At 43.9% G+C, this 21,196-nt stretch overlaps 1 protein-coding gene across 2 annotated transcripts in view; it reads left to right on the top strand.

The window, feature by feature from the left end:
* The first annotated feature begins 7,869 nt into the window (after positions 1-7,869).
* LOC144496008 (putative G-protein coupled receptor 141) overlaps positions 7,870-21,196 on the top strand; it is a 47,958-nt gene continuing 34,631 nt past the window's right edge. Inside the window, exons 1-2 of one of the 2 annotated variants that reach the window (XM_078216963.1) lie at positions 7,870-7,944; positions 20,136-20,360. The gene's annotated coding sequence lies outside the window, so the exon portion shown is untranslated. The remainder of the gene's footprint in view (positions 7,945-20,135; positions 20,361-21,196) is intronic. The other variant, XM_078216964.1, reaches the window with a different exon arrangement.

The following is a 21,196-nucleotide window of genomic DNA, read 5'->3' as shown; positions in this document are numbered from 1 at the left end:
CATAGAAACATAAAAAAGCTACAGCACAAACAGGCCCTTCGGCCCACAAGTTGCGCCAAACAATTTCCTTACCTTCTCGGCTCATCTATAACCCTCTAACTTACTAACCTCCATGAACCTATCCAAAAGTCTCTTAAAAGACTCAATCGAATCCGCTTCCACCACCACCACCGGCAGCCGATTTCACGCACCCACCACCCTCTGAGTGAAAAATTTACCCCTAACATCTCCTCTGTACCTACTCCCCAGCACCCTAAACCTGTGCCCTCTCGTGACAACCATTTCAGTTCTGGGTAAAAGCCTCTGAGAATCCACTCTATCAATACGTCTCAACATCTTATACACCTCTGTCAGGTCACCTCTCATCCTTCGCCTCTTCAAGGAGAATAGACGTAGCTCTATGGCTTCCACATCCTTTCTGTAATGAGGCGACCAGAACTGGGCACAGTACTCCAGGTGGGGTCTGACCAGGGTCCTATACAGCTGCAGCATTATCTCCCGATTTCTAAATTCAATTCCTCTATTGATGAAGGCCAGTATTCCATACGCCTTCTTAACCACAGCCTCTACCTGTGACGCCACTTTGAGCGTCCAATGAACCCGGACCCCAAGATCCTTCTAATCTTCCACACTACCAGGCGTCTTACCCTTAATATTATATTCTTCCATCCTATTCGACCTGCCAAAATGAACCACCACACACTTATCTGGGTTGAAGACCATTTGCCACTTCTCCGCCCAGTCTTGCATCTTATCTATGTCTCGTTGCAACTGCTGACATCCCTCTACACTATCCACAACACCTCCAACCTTTGTGTCATCAGCAAACTTGCCAACCCATCCTTCCACTTCCTCATCCAGGTCATTTATAAAAATCACAAAGAACAAGGGTCCCAGAACAGATCCCTGGGGCACCCCACTGGTGACCGACCTCCACTCTGAAAAAGACCCATCTACAACGACTCTTTGCCTTTTGTGGACAAGCCAGTTCTGAATCCACAAAGCAACGTCCCCTTGTATCCCATGCCCCTTCACTTTCTCAATGAGCCTTGCATGGGGCACCTTATCAAACGCCTTACTGAAATCCATATAAACCACATCTACCGCTCTTCCCCCGTCTATGTGTCTCGTCACATCTTCAAAAAACTCAATCAGACTCGTAAGGCATGATCTGCCTCGGACAAAGCCGTGCTGGCTACTTCTGATCATACTATTCCTTTCCAAATGTTCATAAATCCTGCCTCTCAGGATCTTCTCCATCAACTTACCTACCACTGAGGTTAGACTCACTGGTCTATAATTTCCTGGGCTATCTCTTCTCCCTTTCTTGAATAATGGAACCACATCCGCCATCCTCCAATCCTCCGGAACCTCTCCCGTCTCCATTGACGGCCCAAAGATCATCGCAAGAGGATCAGCAATCTCTTCCCTCACCTCCCACAGTAACCTGGGGTACATCCCATCCGGTCCCGGCGATTTATCTAACTTGATGCTTTTCAACAGCTCCAACACATCCTCTTTCCTAATGCCCACATGCTCAATCTTCTCAGTCCACTGCAAGTCTGCACTGCAACTACCAAGATCCTTTTCCACTGTGAATACTGAAGTAAAGTATTCATGGAGTACCTCTGCCATTTCTACTGGTTCTATACAGACTTTCCCACCTTCACATTTGATAGGTCCTACTCCTTCACATCTTATCCTCTTGCTCTTCACATACTTGTAGAATGCCTGGGGTTTTCCTTTATCCTGTCTGCCAAGGCCTTCTCATGTCCCCTCCTGGCTCTTCTAATTTCCCTCTTTAGTTCCTTCCTACTAGTCGTATACTCTTCTAGATTTCTAACATTACCTAGCTCCCTGAACCTTTTGTAGGCTTTTCTTTTCTTCCTGACTAAATCCGTTACAGCTTTCGTGCACCACGGTTCCTGTAACCTACCATAACTCCCCTGTCGCACCGGAACATTGCCGTGCAGAGCTCCAGACAAAATTTCCTTGAAAATTTGCCACATTTCTTCTGTACATTTCCCTGAGAAAACCTCCTCCCAATTTATGCCTCTAATTTCCTGCCTAATAGCATCATAGTTGCCCTTACTTCAGATAAACACTTTCCTAGCTCGGCTGATCCTATCTCTCTCCAATGCCAGTGTAAGGGAGATAGAGTTATGATCACTATCTCCAAAATGCTCTCCCACTGATAGATCTGACACCTGCCCAGGTTCATTCCCTAATATCAAATCAAGCACAGCCTCTCCTCTTGTAGGGCTTATCCACATACAGTGTCAGGAAGCTCTCCTGAACACACCTAACAAACTCCTCTCCATCTAAACCCCTTACCCTAGGGATATTCCAATCGATATTTGGAGGACGGAGGACGGAGAAGATCTGCAGAGAGATTTGGACAGGCTGAGTGAGTGGGCGAGGACATGGCAAATGGAGTATAACGTTGAGAAATGCGAGGTTATACACTTTGGAGGAAATAATAACAAATGGGATTACTATCTCAATGGAAACAAATTAAAACATGCTACCGTGCAAAGGGACCTGGGGGTCCTTGTGCATGAGACGCAAAAGCCCAGTCTGCAGGTACAACAGGTGATCAAGAAGGCAAATGGGATGTTGGCCTATATTGCGAGGGGGATAGAATATAAAAGCAGGGATGTCTTGATGCACCTGTACAGGGCATTGGTGAGGCCGCAGCTGGAATACTGTGTGCAATATTGGTCCCCTTATATGAGGAAGGATATATTGGCATTGGAGGGAGTGCAGAGAAGGTTCACCAGGTTGATACCGGAGATGAGGGGTTTGGATTATGAGGAGAGGCTGAGGAGATTGGGTTTGTACTCGTTGGAGTTTAGAAGGATGAGGGGGGATCTTATGGAGACTTATAAGATAATGCGGGGGCTGGATAGGGTGGCGGCGGAGAGATTCTTTCCACTTAGTAAGGAAGTTAAAACTAGAGGACACAGCCTCAAAATAAAGGGGGGTCGGTTTAAGACAGAGTTGAGGAGGAACTTCTTCTCCCAGAGGGTGGTGAATCTCTGGAATTCTCTGCCCACTGAGGTGGTGGAGGCTACCTCGCTGAATATGTTTAAAGCGCGGATGGATGGATTCCTGAGCGGTAAGGGAATTAAGGGTTATGGGGATCAGGCGGGTAAGTGGTACTGATCCACGTCAGATCAGCCATGATCTTATTGAATGGCGGGGCAGGCTCGAGGGGCTAGATGGCCTACTCCTGCTCCTATTTCTTATGTTCTTATGTTCTTATGATATTTGGGAAATTAAAATCTCCCATCACGACCACTCTGTTATCACATCTCTCCAGAATCTGCTTCCCAATCTGCTCCTCCACATCTCTGCTACTATTGGGCGGCCTATAGAAAACACCCAGTAAAGTTACCGACCCCTTCCTGTTCCTAACCTCCACTCACAGAGATTCTGTAGACAATCCCTCTGTGGCATTCATCTTTTCTACAGCTGTGACACTATCCCTGATCAACAGTGCCACTCCCACACCTCTTTTGCCTCCTTCCCTGTCCCTCCTGAAACATCTGAAACCCGGTACTTGAAGTACCCAGTCCTGACCCTGAGATAACCAAGTCTCTGTAATGGCCACCACATCACACTTCCAAGCAGCGATCCACGCTCTAAGCTCATCCATTTTGTTCACTGCACTCCTTGCGTTAAAATAAACATGATGCACCATCAATCAAGCAAAGACTAGTTTGTATGCCAGAACAAATAGGCTTTTATTAGCAAAAGACTTGAGGCACACCCATGCCGATGAACCTGCCCAGACTGAGGCAAGGGGGTGGGGAGCAGTCGCCTTTATACCTGGACCCGGGGGGGGAGGAGTCTCAGGTAGGGCCGGCAGGGATGTGTCCAGGCATGTCACATATACAGGTAATAAGCTAACAGTGGTTTACCACAAAACACACCTCAACCCTTCGGTCTGAGAGCTCCCCTTCCCCTTCTCCTGCCTATCCTCCCTCTCACACTGCCGACCAGCCCCTCTTATTTTTACTCTAACCTCCTCTCTCCCAATCACCACATTTTGATTCCCACCCCCTGCTACAAAAAAGTAAAGTTTATTTATTAATCACAAGTAGACTTACATTAACACTGCAATAAAGTCACTGTGAAAATCCCCTAGTTGCCACACTCTGGTGCCTGTTCAGGTACACTCAGAGAGAAGTTATCATGGCCAATTTACCTAACCTGCACATCTTTGGACTGTGGGAGGAAGCTGGAGCACCCGGAGGAAACCCACGCAGACACAGGGAGAATGTGCAAACTCCACACAGACAGTGACCCAAGCCGGGAATCGAACCCGGGTCCATGGCGCTGTGAGGCAGCAGTGCTAACCACTATGCCACCATGCCACCAAGCGGTTTACTTCGTTTGGCATGCCTTGAAATTTGCTTACACCCTATTCTGCACATTCGGTCACTTCGGCTAGCTCCACCGCTTTTTCTATAAAAATTTTGCCCTCTGCTACCAACTTCCTTTGTATAATCAGGCTGTTTATACCACAGACCAAACAGTCCCTCAACATTTTGCCTAAAGCTGGGCTGAATTCACAATGCTCTGCTAATCCTCGCCATCTGACCACGAAGCCTGAGACTGTTTCCCCAGGCTTTCAGACTGCTGAGTGAAACTTGTACCTCAACATAATTATTGTTGGGGATGAAATGATTCTTAACCAGCTCGACTGTCTGGTCAAAAGATTGAGTATCTGTAGCATCAGGTGACTTTAAACTTCTGATTAAACTGTAAGTCTGTGGGCCACAAACTGTGAACAGAATAACCTTCCATTTTTCTTCAGTTGTTATCTCATTTGCTACAAAAAAGTAATGTAGTCTCTCAATGGGCCAGTTTTCTACTTCAGGGTCAAAATGTTCTAAAGGCATTTTAACAATGCCCTTGCACCTTGCTTTTTCTTATCATAGAATCCTACAGTGCAGAAGGAGGTCATTCGGCCCATCAATTCTGCACCGACCACAATCCCACCAGGCCCTATCCCCATAACCCCATGCATTTACCCTAGCTCGTCCCCCTGACACTAGGGCACAATTTAGCATGGCCAATCCACCTAACCTGCACATCTTTAGACTGTGGGAGGAAACCGGAGCACCCGGAGGAAACCTACGCAAACACGGGGAGAACATGCAGACTCCGCACAGACAGTGACCCAAGCCGGGAATCAAACCCGGGTCCATGGCACTGTGAAGCAGCAGTGCTAAACACTGTGCCACCATGCCACCCTATTATCTCGACGCTCAGCCACTTCTCCCTCTAGCTATGCACTGCGATTCCCAAGGAACTTTGAAAGATTTTCTCATCACCAGTGTAATAGACTCGATGAGGCTTCTCAACACAAAGGCTTTATTGCTAAAGCAACAAATAATGATATATATTCAATAGGTGGTAGAGGTTCGGACCTCTCTTCCACAAATGGTAGTTGATGCTAAATTAGTTGCTATCATTAAATCCGACATAGATAAAGTTTTGTTAAATAAAGGAGTTAAGGGATATGGGCCAAAGGCAGGTATATGGAGTTAGGCCACAGATCAGCCATGATCTTATTAAAAGCAGGAACAGACTTGATGGGCTGAATGGATTACTCCTGTTTCTATGTTCCTAACTATGCGACTGTACACTACTCCTCCCTAGCTCCATATGCCGATCGTTTCCAACCCGGGATATGCGCCCTCACACTTAATTGGCTCAGCTTTCGGCCTCAACATTCCATAGGTTCCAGCCTGACCATGTGGCCCTCAGGGAACACCTCCTTAAAGGGGTCATACTATCACAGAAAGGTAGCAGCAGTCATGCCTGCAAAGGCTTGCAGGTAGCAGTCTCGCCCTCTCTCTGATTCCTGGAAACATCCTAATCAGCAAAGCCACAGCTGAAAAGGAAGGGTGGCAACTTTTCAGCTAAATTTCAGAACTTTTCAACTGCAGAAGTCAGCATTACTAGAATCATGACTCTCAAACAGTTGCAATGTTTTGTCATCTACTCCTAACAGACAAGTCAAGGACTCATTCACATATCTTTTTTACTTATTTTGACTCAATTCTCATTTCTAATCTGTGTGAATATAGCTAATGATTTCACTCTTTCTTTCACTCAATAAAGCCTTATTAAATTGGTTCCTTTTAAAACGTTTACACAATGGCTCTGGGAAAAGGTATGTGCAAGGGAAGGATCCTTTTAAAAGTAATCTTGGTGTGCCCAACCGGGGGGTTTTGAATAAACAAATGGAGCCAGCTCAAAACTCCTCACCCAGGGGCATAATAATTCAATATTATCCCATCTGGAATTTAACAAGTTGATGCTTGTGTCGAGGTAGTTCCCACAGAAGGAACAGAGGGTTATAAATTTGTGGACCTAGCCCAGGAACTGGTTGTAACACTTTTCGGAACAATATACTGCATTGGAGAGAATGTAAATCACTGTCTCATATGACCAACAAGACATTTTACAGATGCACCATAGAAAGCATTCTTTCTGGTTGTATCACAGCTTGGTAAGGCTCCTGCTCTGCCCAAGACCGCAAGAAACTACAAAAGGTCGTGAATGTAGCCCAACCCATCACGCAAACCAGTCTCCCATTCATTCACTCTGTCTACACTTCCCGCTTGCCTCGGCAAAGCAGTCAGCATAATTAAGGACCCCACGCACCTGGACATTCCCTCTTCCACCTTCTTCCTTCGGGAAAAAGGTACAAAAGTCTGAGGTCACGTACCAACCGACTCAAGAACAGCTTACCTTGCATTAAGTTAATCTTTCTCTACACCCTAGCTATGACTGTAACACTACATTCTGCACTCTCTTGTTTCCTTTTCTATGAACGGTATGCTTTGTCTGTATAGGATGCAAGAAACAATGCTTTCGCCGAATGCTAATACATGTGACAAGAATAAATCAAATCAAATCAAATCCTCCATTCCCTTGTGCTTTTGACCAGTTTTAATCCGCTCCATACGATAGTGGTGTCTTGACAAATACATGAATAAGTTGGGAATGGAAAGATAGGGTCCCCGGAAGGGTAGGGGGTTTTAGTTCAGTCAGGCAACATGGTCGGTGCAGGCTTGGAGGGCGGAAGGGCCTGTTTCCTGTGCTGTAATTTTCTTTGTTCCCTTTGTCCAAACGTGAGGCTCTGTTGCAGGCACATTTGCTGTGAACTTCCTATTTATATAACCATTTGTGCTTTTTCACTTCCTGATAGATATGATCTTTGCATATCATCCATTAGTTTCTGAAAACGTGTCAGCCTTTTCACAACTTCCTAGAGCTCAGTATTTCCAACTTTACTGCATTGGTTGTTGTTCCTTTTCTTTTGCTGTATTTCTCCCGAACATTATTTTTATCTACTTTCATCATTTTGAACAGCTAACAACTAAAACATTCACCTACAATTTCTCTTTTCAAATGCCTTTTGACCTCTGTGTGTTTTCAGCATTTTCTTTTATTTAAAGTTTCCACCATTTTCAATTTTTTTCTTTCCCAACAAATAGTGAACTCATATGTTTTGTTCAGAAATACCACGCAGTGGTATACAACCTTAAAGGATACTCCCTTATAAGGTCACATTTAAGCTTTCGGCTCTGTAGAGGTTTTTGAGAAGATTTCAGATGTACAAACCGCTGTATATTTTAGTTTTCAACCTTGTGGTTAACCTGAGAATATCCTGTTGGACTGAATGTGCAGTTTCTATATTTGACCTTTCTGCTCGCCTGTAGTCATCAATGTAATATTAGTGCACAAGTCTATCAGAATTGTTTGATTTACAGTGATTGTTTGCCCCACCTCTTCCTGAGTGTCAGTCAGTTGCTTCCATATTTCAGCATTGACTTTCTTCACTGCACATTATAATTCGCAGATAAAAACCAGCATCAACTCATTTTGAGTTGAGGTACCAAGTTCTTCACGTACAGAATTTTGGTAGGATAAATTATTTGAAATTCTATCAATGCATTTCGAGAAAAAAATTCATTTTGAATTTATCCTGATTTTTACTCATTTTAAGTACCTTGTTATTTCAGTGCAGATGAATTAGATTCTTAAATAGACAAATAGAGTGAGATGTTTTTCTGTGTGGTTACTATGGTTTTGACCTGTGCTTCCTTTTATGTACATAATTTGCACACTATTGTGGAATTATATTTGCTTCTGCTTTAATGAAAAGAATTGACATAGCTGACTCTGATACTCTAATAGCTATTCCTCTTGTGAGTGTTTAGATAATAAATGTTGTTCTGCTACCCAGTTATAGCCATATCAGTTATAGCCATACCTCCCTGCCATCCATACATGGAAGCTTCCCAGCAGGGTTTGCTAAATAATGGTCAGGAGTGGCAGCTTTTGCTCAGTATTTGACTGGCAATGTTCTTCCCAAACTGACCTTTGGGAACTAGAGTCTGGTTCACTTTTATATTAATGAGTTCAAGGACAAGTGAGCCCTGTTCCTTAAGCCTGTTCCACCATTAAATTAGATCATGGTTGAACCATAACTTAACTTCATTTAACAGGAGGTCCTGTGATGTAGTGGGTAGTGTCCCTGCCTCTGAGCCAGAAGCTCCGGGTTTGAGTCCCATTCCTGGATTTGATGGCGAAGGAAGGTGCTCTCGTAACACGACTCAACAGGTTGAGTGTCAACCTACAAATCCTTCCGACACACCACTGGTTGTAACAGTGGGAGAAACTCCTGGTCAGCCATGCTTGATTCAAGCTATAATCCTCCTATGACAGACTAGCAACCTGTTCCAGGAATAACTAGCTACGGAAACAGACAAAAGTCTGCCTTAATGCACCACTAGGTGTGGGAGGAGATTCGGAATGGAATTTACCCACTCTAATTTCATATTTGAATATTTCTGAAAAAGAGACTTGTTGCCAAACTTTTTAACTTTGCGTTTATCAGGCCAAATGCAAGAATGCAAATGTTTAAACGATCACAATATAAACCACAGGAGAAAAGATTGGTTGGCAAAAGTTGACTCTGATTGGCCAAGATATTGTCATCTGCTCCCCAAGATCCTAGATAATTCAAAAAAAGTGCAAGGCTTGAACATATTTCTTTTGTTTGTAGTGCAAAGGTCTGTGAATATCATATTCTGCAAAGGTCTATGATTGTATGTCACTTCTAACAAACATAAATTAGCTTGATTGATCATCTTAAATTGGTTGCTTACGAGAAGCAACAAACTTTGCTGTTCACAATTTAGACTTTGGAATCAAAAACACAACTTTGAAATTTGCACTTTGAAATTTGCACTTTGAAATTTGCATTTAGAAACGCAAGTACTGATTAGGGACAGTCAGCATGGCTTTGTGAGTGGAAAATCATGTCTCACAAATTTGATTGAGTTTTTTGAAGGGGTAACCAAGAAGGTCAATGAGGGCAGTGCAGTTGATGTTGTCTACATGGTAGGTTGTTGCATAAGGTTAAATCTCACGGGATCCAGGATGAGATAGCCAAATAGATACAAAATTGGCTGGATGACAGAAGTCAGAGGATTGTTGTAGAGGCTTGTTTTTCAAACTGGAGGCCTGTGACCAGTGGTGTGCCTCAGGGATTGGTGCTGGGTCCACTGTTATTTGTCATTTATTTAAATGATTTAGATGAGAATTTAGGACGCATGGTTAGTAAGTTTGCAGATGACACCAAAATTGGTGACATAGTGGACAGTGAAGAAGGTTATCAAGGATGGCAGCGGGATCTTGATCAATTGGGCCAGTGGGCTGATGAATGGCAGATGGAATTTAATTTAGATGAATGCGAGGTGATGCATTTTGGTAGATCAAACCAAGGCAGGACTTACTTAGTTAATGGTAGGGCATTGGGGAGTGTTATAGACAAAGAGATCTAGGGGTACAGATTCATCGCTCCTTGAAAGTGGACTCACAGGTGGACAGAGTGGTTAAGAAGGCATTCGGCATGCTTGGTTTCATCGGTCAGAATATTGAACACAGGAGTTGGGCGTCTTGTTGAATTTGTACAAGACATTGGTAAGGTCACACTTGGAATACTGTGTACAGTTCTGGTCACCCTATTATAGAAAGGATACTATTAAACTAGAAAGAGTGCAGAAAAGATTTACTAGGATGCTACCGGGACTTGATGGTTTGAGTTATAAGGAGAGGCTGGATAGACTGGAATTTTTTTCTCTGGAACGTAGGAGGCTGAGGGGTGCTGTTATAGAGGTCTATAAAATAATGAGGCACATAGACCAGCTAGATAGTCAATATTGGGAAATGAGTTAGGGCAGGTGATGGATGTGAGTGCGAGGGAACACTTTGGAGTCAGTGATCATAATGCCATTAGTTTCATCCTGATCATGGATAAGGATAGATCTGGTCCTCGGGTTGAAGTTCTGAACTGGAAAAAGGCCAAATTTGATGAAATGAGAAGGGATCTGGGAAGTGTGGATTGGCACAGGCTGTTCTCTGGTAAGGATGTAAATGGAAAGTGGGAGGCCTTCAAAGGAGAGATTTTGAGAGTGCAGAGTTTGTATGTTCCTGTCAGGATTAAAGGTAAAGTAAATAGGAATAAGGAACCTTGGTTCTCGAGGGAGATTGTAACACTGATTAAGAGGAAGAGAGAGTTGTATGAAATGTACAGGCAGCAAGGAACAGATCAGATGCTCGAGGAGTATAAAAAGTGCAAGAAGCTACTTAAGAGGGAAATCAGGAGGGCTAAAAGAAGACATGAGGTTGCTTTAGCAGACAGAGTGAAGGAAAATCCAAAGAACTTCTATAGGTAGGTTAGGAGCAAAAGGATAGTGAGGGATAAAATTGGTCCTCTTGAAGACCAGAGTGGTAGACTGTGTATGGAACCAAAAGAGATGGGGGAGATACTAAATGGTTTTTTTGAATCCGTATTTACTGAGGAAACGGGCATGGAGTCTACGGAAATAGGGCAAACAGGTAGGGAGGTCATGGAACCTTTACAGATTAAAGGGGAGGAGGTGCTTGCTGTCTTGAGGCAAATCAGAGTGGATAAATCCCCAGGACCGGATAGGGTATTCCCACGGACCTTGAGGGAAGCTAGTGTTGAATTTGCAGGGGCCCTGGCAGACATATTTAAAATGTCAGTATTCACGGGGGAGGTGCCGGATGATTGGTGGCTCATGTTGTTCCGTTGTTTAAAAAAGGTTCCAAAAGAAATCCAGGAAATTATAGGCCAGTAAGTTTGACATCGGTGGTGGGCAAGTTATTGGAAGGTGTGATAAGGGATAGGATCTACAAATAGTTGGATAGACAGGGACTTATTAGGGAGAGTCAACATGGCTTTGTGTGTGGTTGGTCATGTTTGACCAATCTGTTAGAGTTTTTCGAGGAGGTTACCAGGAAAGTGGATGAAGGGAAGGCGGTGGATGTTGTCTACCTGGATTTCAGCAAGGCCTTTGACAAGGTCCCTCATGGGAGGTTAGTTAGGAAGGTTCAGTCGCTGGGTATACATGGGGAGGTAGTAAATTGGATTAGACACTGGCTCAATGGAAATAGTTTGTTTCTTAAAGACTTGATTAGTTGTAAGTATTCGCATTCCAACCATTATTCATGTAAATTGAGTATGTGTCTTTATAAGCTCTGTTTGTGAACAGAATTCCCACTCACCTGAAGAAGGGGCTTAGAGCTCCGAAAGCTTGTGTGGCTTTTGCTACCAAATAAACCTGTTGGACTTTAACCTGGTGTTGTTAAACTTCTTACTGTGTTTACCCCAGTCCAACGCCGGCATCTCCACATCAATGGAAGAAGCCAGAGAGTGGTTGTGGAGGATTGCTTCTCTGAGTGGAGGCCTGTGACTAGTGGTGTGCCGCAGGGATCGGTGTTGGGTCCATTGTTGTTTGTCATCTATATCAATGATCTGGATGATAATGTGATAAATTGGATCAGCAAATTTGCTGATGATACGAAGATTGGAGGTGTAGTGGACAGTGAGGAACATTTTCAAAGCTTGCAGAGGGATTTGGACCAACTAGAAAAATGGGCTGAAAAATGGCAAATGGAATTTAACGCAGACAAGTGTGAGATAGAACATAGAACATAGAAAAACTACAGCACAAACAGGCCCTTCGGCCCACAAGTTGTGCCAAACACATCGCTACCTTCTAGACCTACCTATAACCCTCCATCCTATTAAGCTCCATGTACTCATCCAGGAGTCTCTTAAAAGACCCTATTGAATTCGCCTCCACCACCACTGACGGCAGCCGATTCCACTCGCCCACCACCCTCTGTGTGAAAAACTTATCCCTAACATCTCCCCTGTACCTACCCCCCAGCATCTTAAACCTGTGTCCTCTCGTAGCAGACATTTCCACCCTGGGAAAAAGCCTCTGAGAGTCCACCCAATCTATGCCTCTCAACATCTTATACACCTCTATTAGGTCTCCTCTCATCCTTCGTCTCTCCAAGGAGAAAAGACCGAGCTCCCTCAGCCTATCCTCATAAGGCATGCCACTCAATCCAGGCAACATCCTTGTAAATCTCCTCTGCACCCTTTCAATCTTTTCCACATCCTTCCTATAGTGAGGCGACCAGAACTGAGCACAGTACTCCAAGTGGGGTCTGACGAGGGTCTTATATAGCTGCATCATTATCCCCGGACTCCTAAACTCAATCCCTCGATTGATAACGGCCAGCACACCATACGCCTTCTTAACCACCTCCTCCACCTGCGGGGCCAATTTTAGAGTCCTATGGACCCGGACCCCAAGGTCCTTCTGATCCTCTACAGTACTAAGAGTCTTTCCCTTTATATTGTACTCCTTCATCCCATTTGACCTACCAAAATGGACCACAATGCATTTATCTGGGTTGAAGTCCATTTGCCACTTGTCCGCCCATTCTTGCATCCTATCTATGTCCCTCTGTAACTTCTGACATCCCTCCAGACTATCCACAACCCCACCAACCTTCGTGTCATCGGCAAACTTACCAACCCATCCCTCCGCTTCCTCATCCAGGTCATTTATGAAAATGACAAACAGCAAGGGTCCCAGAACAGATCCCTGGGGCACACCACTGGTGACCAACCTCCATTTAGAAAAAGACCCATCTATACCCACTCTCTGCCTCCTTTGGGCAAACACAGTAAGAAGTTTAACAACACCAGGTTAAAGTCCAACAGGTTTATTTGGTAGCAAAAGCCACACAAGCTTTCGGAGCTCTTTGGGCAAGCCAGTTCTGGATCCACAGGGCAGCAGCTCCTTGGATCCCATACTCTCTCACTTTTTCTAGAAGCCTTGCATGGGGGACTTTATCGAACGCCTTGCTAAAATCCATATAAACCACATCTATTGCCTTCCCTTCGTCAATGTGTTTAGTCACATTTTCGAAGAACTCCACCAGGCTCGTAAGGCACGATCTGCCCTTGACAAAGCCGATATTGCACTTAGGGTCGTAAAGAGTGCCTTTGGAACATTGGCCTTCATAAATCTGAGTATTGAGTATAAAAGTTGGAATGTTATGGTAAGGTTATATAAGGCATTGGTGAGGCTGAATTTAGAGTACTGTGTACAGTTTTGGTCACCTAGTTACAGGAAGGATGTAAATAAGGTTGAAAGAGTACAGAGAAGGTTCACAACGAAGTTGCCGGGACTTGAGAAGCTGAGTTACAGAGAGAGATTGAATAGGTTGGGACTTTATTCCCTGGAGCGTCGAAGATTGAGGGGAGATTTGATAGAGGTGTATAAGATTTTGATGGGTATTGATAGAGTGAATGCAAGCAGGCTTTTTCCACTGAGGCGAGGGGAGAAAAAAACCAGAGGGCATGGGTTAAGGGTGAAAGGAGAAAAGTTTAAAGGGAATATTAGGGGGGGCTTCTTCACGCAGAGAGTGGTGGGAATGTGGAATGAGCTGCCGGATAAAGTGGTAAATGTGGGGTCACTTTTAACATTTAAGAAAAACTTGGACATGTTCATGGATGAGAGGGGTGTGGAGGGATATGGTCCAAGTGCAGGTCAGTGGGACTAGGCAAAAAATGGTTCGGCACAGACAAGAAAGGCCAAAAGGCCTGTTTCTGAGCTGTAATGTTCTATTCTTCTATCTTTTCCCAAAGGTAGTGGAGTCTAAAACTAGAGGGCATAGGGTTAAGGTGAGAGAGGAGAGATACAAAAGGGTCCAGAGGGGTAATTGTTTCACACAGAGGGTGATAAGTGTCTGGAACAAGCTGCCAGAGGTAGTAGTAGAGGCTGGTACAATTTTGTCTTTTAAAAAGTGTTTAGGCAGTTACATGGGTAAGATGGCACTAGAGAGATATGGGTCAAATGCGGGCAATTGGGTCTAGGTTAGTGGTTAAAATAAAAGGGGCAGCATGGACAAGTTGGGCTGAAGGGCCTGTTTCCATGCTGTAAACCTCTATGACTTTATAACTGGGAACATTGGGGTTGCCCAACCGCTCATCGTTATGGTTCAATCACTCCATCCTTGACTAATTTCTCTCGTTCCATTTCTACTTTGCCTTTAATTGTATAAGGCACAGTTCCTGCCTTGAAACATCGAGGATTGCTATCAGGTTTGATCTTGAGTTTTGCCTCAACTCCGGTCATGGATCCTGGGTATTCTTGAGCACCCTCCTATACTTCTCCAGAAGTTTTTGTAGCGTGTTCTTGCTGTCAAGTGCTCCCAGTTGAGTTTGATTTTGTGTAACCACACTTTTCCAAAGAGTGCAGGAAAATTTCCCTTTACTATGTGCAGAGGCAATTCTGCTGATTGACCATTACTTTCTACTTGAACCATGATATATCCCTTCAGTGGGACTATCTCCATGGTATAAATTCTCAGGAATACATTTCAAGGTTCTAATGATAAATATTTAAGCTTCTGATTGTATATGCTTTCTGGGAGAAGTGATATAGCAGCTCTCGTACCTACTTCCAACTTTAATTCATTTCCGTCTAACTTTGGGTAAATCCGGAACTTTTGCACAAGCCCTTTCATGGATAGGACACCCGTGAGGGCGATTCTCCCAAAAGTGCTGAATTGGTGAGGAAACTGGTCTAGATCACGACTGTTTTTTCAGTGAAACTTCAGACCTGAATCTCCCCACCCTGTGCAATGCAGAGGTTACAATCATGAATATCATTAAAAACCGGGAGCCGAGCCTATTTGCGCCAGAGTCTGACAGCTCCAGAACTCTGTGTATGCGCAGTGGCCCCGATCTGTCAGTCACCCTGTTTGCTGGCCAGCCTGGGACCCCCACAGCATGGCCCTTCCAGCACCCCCCATGGCCCAATTGAGGCCCCCATGACAACTCTCGGACCAGCCCTGACTCCCCGTCCTGGAGCCTCCCGATGTCCAACCCCCCGCACCCAGCAGTGGCGATCCCCTAACCCCCCTCACCCTAGCAGACCCCCCCCCCCCCCCCGGGACACAGGCCCCGCCCCGGCAGACCACCCCCCTCCCCATCCCGCCCCAATCGCTGGCCTCCCTCCAGCCCAAACCGATCCCCATGCAGAGTGGCAGCAGGATCCCCCACCCACACCGATCGCTCCAAGGCCCCAGCCACAATAGGCCCCGCCCCATTGGCACTGCTTGATGCCCAATGGGCAGTGTGAAGGTGCCCTCTGGGCATGGGCACTTTGCCCCTTGGGCAGAGCCTGGGGACACAGGCTGGTACTGCCATGGTGCCCGTGCCCAGGGGGCACCACCCCCCCCTCACTCCAAAAACTTCTGGAGAAGTATAGGAGGGTGTTCAAGAATACGCGAGGATCTATGACTGGAGTGGAGGCAAAGCTCAAGATCAAACCTGATAGCAATCCTCGATGTTTCAAGGCAGGAACTGTGCCTTATACAATTAAAGGCAAAGTAGAATTGGAACGAGAGAAATTAGTCAAGGATGGAGCGATTGAACCATAACGATGAGCGATTGGGCAACCCCAATATTCCCAGTTATAAAGTCATAGAGGTTTACAGCATCCCCTGGAGGCCCCTGATTGCCCCCCCTTCACTCTGGTGGGGTCTCTCGCTAGTTCCCCGAACGTGGGGAGCTACTTTAAACCCCGCCGGAGTGAAATACTCCTGACAGGGTGGGAGATGCTATCAGGCCCAGCAAGTTCCGTGCCGGGCCCGATAATCGCATGTAAAATAGATATAAAATACGTAAAAAAAGATTTAAATCACTTACCTCTCTTCCCGCCGATTTCCAGCGCGGTTCTGACTGCGATTGTTCTCCGGCTCTGGGAGATGCGCATGCGTTCCCAAATCCCGCAAAATGGATGGCATGCGTATCTCCTGACCCGACCCGCCAGAAAATCTGCGGGTCACAATGGGAGAATCGTCCCCCTAGTTTCAGTTCATGGATCTTCTCCAGTCCGGTAGCATCTTGGAAATTTTCACTACCATCAGAGATTTTGTAGATCTTGACACTTTCTTGTGTTTGCACACCTTTAGGATTTGCGAAGTCTGTCGTGTCCAACACGCCTTAGTTACGTGACACCCCTTGCCATAACTTTTACATTTATTTTCTCTGCTCCAATATTCATGTGACAAGTGTCCAACTTCAGCACACCTGTGACATTCTTGCATTTTAAGAGGTTTCTTTCTGATAGTTCACCTCTTCAATATATGGACTCCAGCTCCAATTTGAGAAGCTTCCTTCATGGCCAATTCTATGGAACCACGATCTCGACAGCGAGTTTTAGTATTAATGCGCTTTGGATGAGCCATTGTCTTTGAATTGCTCCATTTTGAAGTTCACAAACGAGCCTATCTAACAGTGTGTATTTGAGACTTGAGCCAAACTCACAATTTTTTACTAGCCTTCTTGATGTTGCTACAAATTGTGATATATTTTTAACCAAAAGAGAAAATGCAGGAAAATCTCAGCAGGTCTGGCAGCATCTGCAAGGAGAGAAAATTGATGTTTCAAGTCCAGACGACCCTGTGTCAAAGATAAAAGGCATAGAAGGTGGGAGATATTTATACTGCAGGGAGAGGGAATGAAAGATGAGTCATAGCCACAGAAACCAGGGGAAAGGCTGCTAATGGCAGCCCATAGAGAGAAATAAAGGGTGCGAATGACCAAATGGCAGAGAAGCTGAAATGAAGATGTTGGGGTGGGCGGGGGAAGAAATGGTTGGGACAGAGTAAGATTTAGAAAAGGAGAAGCAAAGGGGGAGAAAAATTAAGGGAAGGGGGGTAAAGCAAGGGGAAAGAGTGGGGGGAAGAAAAATAAAGAAAGACAATAAAGAATTAAAAGATAGAGAACAGTAAAAAAATTAAGTCAAATAGAGTGAAAACAAAGGGGTTGAGGTGGGATAGAGCAAATCATCAAGTTGTTGAATTCGATGTTGAGACGGGAAGGCTGTAAAGTGCCCAGCCGGAAGATGAGATGCTGTTTGCGTTGAGCTTCACTGGAACATTGCAGTGATATATTTTTACCCTCTTCTTGGCCCCATCTGAATCTCTCAGCCATTATTAGTAGTTTAGGTAAAAAGTGATTTTCAACAATCTGCGTCAGTTCCTTGTATGCATTCCATGTTTCCACATTTTCCTCAAACATTTCCATGGTGCCACCTTTGCCCGACATTGCAGTTATTGGTTCTTAGATCGTAGTACTTCTTTAACTCTTTATTCCCTCTCATTTCTTTTTCTCTTCCAAATTTAATTTGTGTCTTTTTTTTGTTGTTTCTTCAAATTATTTCTTGGTTGGACTGTGTCTTCAAGAGAAAAGAAATCCAATTTTTCTTCTCTATTTACCTCAATAGCAGACAACAATCTGCCTCTAAACCAGAAGATTTAAATTTAAATTCTGATTTATATTTGTTATTTTTGCGTTTTTGATGGAGCAGTTGCCTTTCCAGAAGCAGGTTTTCCCTCTCTCTCTCTCTCTGAGACACAGTATCTGCGCTGCCACATGTGGTGGTGCGCAGACTAAAAGGATGCTCCAATTCAGTGACTAACATTATTGATTTTAGTTTTGCTCCCTTATTTACACAATTTGTTCATTTACTAGGAGGTTCTCTAATTAAGCCAGTGGTTCCCAAACTTTTTTCACTGGGCCGCACTTTCAGAATAAAAATTTGCTCGCGCTACACCAAATTTTTTATTGATAAGAAATACATTCAAAAACAAAAAAAAAACTCCTAGCAGTGCTTGATTCATAACATAAGATGATCATGGGACATCCAGAAAGTATAAAACAATGCTTGTTTAAACCATGTTTAAATGTTTCTTTGATTGTCCTTGAATCTTCCCGCCACACTTGCCATCCTCTCTCGCTGCACCAGTGTGGCGCGCCGCACCCTTTGGGAACTACTGAATTAAGCAATACTGCCGCTAGGTTCACTGACGATTACTTTTCCTGCATTCCGATTCTCCAAGCTGCCTTCAGGTCACATTGATTAAAAAATATAATGGAATGGTCCAGAGTGCTCTTATCAACTTAAAAGTTAATATTCATCCTCAGAAAATGCTTAAAAACAGCCAGTTTCCACGGCTAAATTTACCACACTTTTGATCGATGATATGGTGGCCCCTGAAAATCGACTCTTGACTCAAGGTATAGATGAATTATTTCTTCTGACTGTCTTCTCATTACCAGTTTTGTTTAAAACTGGTCTTTCTTGATGATCTTGTTAAAGACTTTTCATCACCAGTTTTGTCCCTTACTGTTACATTTTGGGGCTTTAGCCTCTTCTACAGCAAAGAGAAAAAGAGTAGGTAGCCATACTGTGGATTACTTAACCAAGTCAGAGTTTACTGAGATAGCTGTTGTTTCATCACAGTCTAAGATAGAACAGAGATAGAACCTTGCGAATGCTTTTAGTGATGCACAGCACATCATGTGACTAATCACAGAGAGATGCATTGCTTGACCATCCATAATATGGAGACAGTCAATACTGAGGAGGACTGCATCAAATAACAGGAGAACATTGATAAATTTGCAAAATGATACACTTGTAGCCACATTATATTTAAGACTGATCTAGTTAAGTTTCTGGTCTGGTCGCTGAAAGTAAGCGCACAGGTACAGAGGTAATAAAGATGGCAAATGGTATGTTGGTCTTCATAGTAAGAGGATTTGAGTATAGGGATAGGGATGTTTTACTGCAATTGTACAGAGCATTGGTGAGGCCACACCTGGAGTATTATTTGCAGTCCTTATCTGAGGAAGGATGTCCTTGCTATAGAAGGAGTACAATGAAGGTTTACCAGGCTGATGCCTGGGATGGCAGGACTGTCATATGAGGAGAGACTGAGTCGGTTAGGATCGTATTCATTGGAGTTTAGAAGAGTGAAAGGGCATTGAACAGAAACTTATAAAATTCTAACAGGGTTAGACAGGGTAGGTTCAGAAAGAATGTTCCTAATGGTGGAGGAATTCAGAACTAGGGGTCATAGTTTGGGGATAAGGCATAAGTCTTTTAGAATTGAGATGAGGAGAAATTTCTTCACCCAAAGAGTGGCGAATCTGTGGAATCAACACCACAGAATGTATTTGAGGCCAAAACACTGTGTGATTTCAAGAAAAAATTAGATATGGCTCTTGGGGCTAAAGGGATCAAGAGATGAGGGAGGAACGCGGAATCAGGATATTAAATTTGATGATCAGCCATGATCAAAATGGATGGTGGAGCAGGCTTGAAGGGCTGAATGGCTTCTATTTTCTATGTAAATTACAGAATGTTGATGATTGAAGATTCAGTGATGTCATGGGGAGATAATTAGATTCTCTCTTGATGGTGATGATATGATGAACTCTATACTTGACAAAAAGCTTATATTGAGATATTCCTAGAAATGCAAAGTAAAATGAGAGATTTCTAGAAAGAGGGATAATTAGAATCCCTGTCTATGATGAGGTTGTTAGACTTTTGAGAAGTTAAGACTCTGGCTGAGGTTGCTGTGGGGATGAAAGTTTTGAAAAAAGGACAAACTAGTTGGGGTTTTGAGTTATAGATTGTGTTTAGCAGTATAAGCTTTTTTAGGGTGTTGAACCTCTAAATCCAGTTTGCACTCAACACAATATTAATTTCTTCCATTGAAACTTTAATCATTCAGGAAATAGGATACAATCTAGTGATGTAACTCAGGAAATGTTTATTAAGTAACAACAAAGTGATACTTAACAAAGTTAGGCGGTGTCTTTGCTCACTCAGTGTGGTTCCTGCTTCCCTATTCAGCCTGGGGCACAAAGACACACTCGGTCTTCACTCTCTCGGTCATCTTCTGCATTCTAGCTGGAAAACAGGTTCTCATCTTCAGTTTCAAATTCAGTATGTGGCTAGCAGCTGAGAGCTGGTGCTTTTTAATTCTTTCTTGGACACAGCTCGTGTGCAAGATCAGCGGCGTTCCTAAACACTAATTGGGATGGACAGTGCATGACCGGTCCTCGATTGGTTTGGGTGGTGAGTGATCAGATTCTGATTGGTTTCGTAAGGGTAATGATTATCAATTGACATTTATTTTTGTCTCCTACCTGTCCCTGTAATGTGTCAGTTATTTATATGCCCAGCCTCCTCACTATAGCTTTCTTGTTACAGTAAAGTCCAGCCTTTCATGGCTTCCTTGTTCGCATATTCGTTTACCTGCCCTAAAGTCTTTGCACACCCATTGCCCATTGCTTATCAATGTTTTCTTTTCCCTCTCTCTTTCCCCAAGAAGACAGCAGCCATTCTGGAACAGAGACCTTGACAAATTTTAACAGGGAGATGGTGTCAAAGTTTCTGGAAGTAGATTCCTTCCATTAATCCTGACCAAGGACATTTAATTCTCTCTTTTTTAAGCACCTTTCCTGGAATGATTGCAACCAAAGTGCAACCCAAATGGAGAGATTAATCTGGATGTGTTCAAATTTCTTAGTACAGTGTTGCAATAACAGACCTGTTCAATTTTGAAATGTTCACCGATTTTGTCTGCCAGGTGATTCCTTTTGTTCTTAAATTAGAATTCCTTCTTTTGAAATTTTCAATACCCGCCTTGCATTGCTCTGAGGCTACCCCTGCCTGTCGTATACAGGTACTGTACCACAATATGCTGTATGCTGTACAGCTGTACAAATGGCTTGTCCAAGCATCTTGGGGACTGATGATCAAATTTCACTAATATTTCATACAACATTAGACTAAGAAGACTAAGGAAATTTGGCATGTCAGCTACGACTCTCACGAACTTTTACAGATGCATCATAAAAAGCATTCTTTCTGGTTGTATCACAGCTTGGTTAGGCTCCTGCTCTGCCCAA

The sequence above is a fragment of the Mustelus asterias genome, chromosome 7 (genome assembly GCF_964213995.1).
Source record: "Mustelus asterias chromosome 7, sMusAst1.hap1.1, whole genome shotgun sequence".
Taxonomy (NCBI): domain Eukaryota; kingdom Metazoa; phylum Chordata; class Chondrichthyes; order Carcharhiniformes; family Triakidae; genus Mustelus; species Mustelus asterias.
The sequence above is the reverse complement of the archived record's forward strand: the minus strand, read 5'-3'. Positions and strand labels throughout refer to the sequence as shown.